Source organism: Castor canadensis, chromosome 16 (genome assembly GCF_047511655.1).
Source record: "Castor canadensis chromosome 16, mCasCan1.hap1v2, whole genome shotgun sequence".
In the NCBI taxonomy this organism is placed as follows: domain Eukaryota; kingdom Metazoa; phylum Chordata; class Mammalia; order Rodentia; family Castoridae; genus Castor; species Castor canadensis.
The window spans coordinates 15,666,437-15,669,648 of record NC_133401.1 but is presented as its reverse complement, the minus strand read 5'-3'; the positions used below and the strand labels follow the sequence as shown (position 1 = coordinate 15,669,648).

General features: G+C 41.1%; 1 pseudogene; it reads left to right on the top strand.

The window, feature by feature from the left end:
- Nucleotides 1–1,574: 1,574 nt before the first annotated feature.
- Nucleotides 1,575–2,554, top strand: LOC109692368 (vomeronasal type-2 receptor 116-like; annotated as a pseudogene).
- Nucleotides 2,555–3,212: the final 658 nt, after the last annotated feature.

Sequence of the window (3,212 nt, the reverse complement as noted above, 5' to 3'; positions counted from 1 at the left end):
CATATGGCATTATTGTAAGTTCATATCCGTACTTCATCTACACATACAATGAATACCACACCCACCAAAGTCAACCCATTCACGCTGTAGCTTACAAAAGACACCTCTCCACAATCATAGCTTAAAGAAACTAAAAGATATCACAACACTCTGAATTAAAAATATTATAAATAAAATTTAGGGGATAGCATTTTAGGTAGAATCCTATTTTATATATGTATATATATAATGCTATTTGTTATGTACATTTAAATGATTCATACCTGAAATTGTACTTATCACATTTTCACCACAAGTTAGAAAAAGAGCAGCAAACTCAAGATGAGGAGGCAAAAATTCATGAGTTCAAGTTTGCCCAGGGTGGGAAGCAAGTTCAAAGTAAGATTGGAATACATGAAAAATCCTGTCTTTAAAAAGAAAAGAAAGAGGCCTGGAGGCATGGATCAAGCAGTGGAGTGCCTGGCTAAAAAGTGTGAGCCTCTAAGTTTAAGCCTCCATACCACACACAGAAAAAGAAATCTGACAGGAAAACATAATAAAATAAAAATGAAAGGATCGTTAAAGACAAAGTGTATGGCAAAAGATAAATTGTATATATACGTAGTAAGATTGAGTATGTAGAAACAGAAAAATTGAAAAGTATGGGTGTTTGTACTGACGAAATAATACCTTGAAAAATATAATATCAAAACATTATGTTAATAAAATTAAAAATATAGATTAGCTTCAAATTCTCAGGAAACTCAAGTCAAGAACAGGCCCAGGATGGATACTCCAGGGTCTGGCAGGGTAGCTTGGGGGCAGAGCTCTGCACAGCACACACAGGCCCTGGGTTCAATCCCCAGCTGTACAAAGGTCGTCACACCCCACTTGCAGCAATGTGGTAGAACCCATAGTCGAAATATTTCCTGCAATTTTTATGGCCATCAAATTCTTCCCTAAAGAAATTTATTAATATTTCAAGAATGTGATAATTTCTCTAGCATCCTCAGAGAGAGAAAAATAGAACAGTCTGATTCATAGTATGAGATTAGCTAAATTTGGTTTGCATGCCTGAGAATGATAAAACAACAAAAAAAACCCAACTTGATTGGTCACTTTCCTTCTTGAACTCAATCCACATTTCCGATTCAAAATTTATATATTTTAAGAGGCTATAATGTGATCACATGTAGTGTATGCAACATAACATACTATTTTGCAAAATGAAAAATAATATTACTAACTTCACAAAACTGTATGATTAAATTTAATATGCATTCAAATATACAAACGAATAGGAAGAAATGCATGTCATATTAAATTAGAAGTAGATGTAATTTGCCTTAATCTCATAAACATATTAAAGCATATAGATGTTTAATTGAGTGAAGTAAGTGCGGCTTTTAGCATTTTGAGAATGGTGCCAATGATGGGATAGATAAATGAGAAGAAGAAATGATATGTCACAGTAAGGAACATGGGCAGTAATCATTTTAGGATTATTTGCTGTGTCCAATTATTTATTTGTTGTCTAAAAAACAAACCAGCAGAGTTAGGTTAACTTAGCAACAGGAGCTGCTTTTGGGGGCTGGTGGTTTGTGGAGGAAGGAAATACAGACTAATGGTGATCCACACTCCTCACCAGTATGGACCAGCGTGTGCCATGTCAGGATCATGAGTTTGCCAACACAGAGCGAAGCCACCGCCGGCTGAAAGCTGCAAGCTTTCTGGCCTATGGAGACCCCTTGGAGATGGCCCTGGCCTGCACGGCCCTGGGCTTCTCTGCACTCACAGCTGCTGTGCTTCAGGTTTTTGTGAAACACAGAGAAACTCCCATTGTCAAGGCCAATAACCAGACTCTCAGCTACATCCTGCTCACCTCCCTCACCTGCTGTTTTCTCTGCTCCTTGCTCTTCATTGGCTGCCCCAACAAGGCCACCTGCATGCTCCAGGAGACCACGTTTGGGGTTGTGTGCACTGTGGCTGTTTCTTCTGCCTTGGCAAAACCATCACTGTGGTTCTGGCCTTCACAGTCACTTCCCAGGGAGAAGGGTGAGATGGTTTGCTGGTGTCACGGACACCAAACTTCATCGTCCCCATCTGCACCCTGATCCAACTGAGTCTCTGTGGAATCTGGCTGGGAACCTCTCCCCCCTTTATCGACACAGATGCACACTCTGAACATGGCCACGTCATCATCCTGTGCAGCAAGGGCTCCCTCACGGCCTTCTGCTGTGTCCTGGGCTCCCTGGGCTCCCTGGCCCTGGCCAGCTTCGCTGTGGCTTCCCTGGCCAGGAACCTGCCTGACGCATTCAATGAGGCCAAGTTCCTGACGTTCAGCATGCTGGTGTTCTGCAGTGTGCGGGTCACCTTCCTCCATGTCTACCACAGCCCCAAGGGGAAGGTCACGGTGACTGTGGAGGTCTTCTCCACCCTGGCCTCCAGTGCAGGGCTGCTAGGCTGCATCTTTGCCCCTAAGTGCTACATCATCCTGTTCAGGCCAGACAGGAATTCTGTGCATGTGGTCAGGGACAGAACGCACTCTGGGAGAAATAAACCTTCCTCGGATTAAACACGGAGTTCCTAAAATGCAGAGTCTGAAACACACCGTACTATTTTTCCCAGTTAGATAATAGTTTATATCATTGGAATTTCTTCGGTGAATAAGTGCATCTTACTCTTTTCTCTAGTATAAGCACTACACCTTGTAAACTTCATCTTCTAAATCTGAATTTTATTCTGGATATTTTCGATTCCTCTCATTTAACCTGCACTTAATCCTATCACCCCCACTTTTGGGTCTATTACTCACCGTATTCCTTTCTTCTTTTCTGCTTTTTCAATTACTTTTTCTTAATGTTTAAATGTATAAAATTTTGCCTGTACATCACTATGGTGTTGAGTTCTGTAATTACATCATTAACATTTTTTCTCTTGAGAAAGTCCCTTGCTTTTACTATGCTGGTCTCATATGCTCTTTTCCCACATTTTCCTTTTCAACATTTATGAGGTTATTTCTGCAGAATCCCTTTCTCATAAGGATTGAAGTATTCTAAAAGTAGCTGGTTAGAGACTAAGATCATGGATAGCTGATGGACCCTGGGACCTGCATGACATCAGACAAATACTCCACATTTTCTGGATAGCAAGGACCAGCAAAAACGCAAATCAGAGAACTTCTGACAGAGATCTGGGATAACCTGGTCCTGCCATAATATGAGCAGACACAG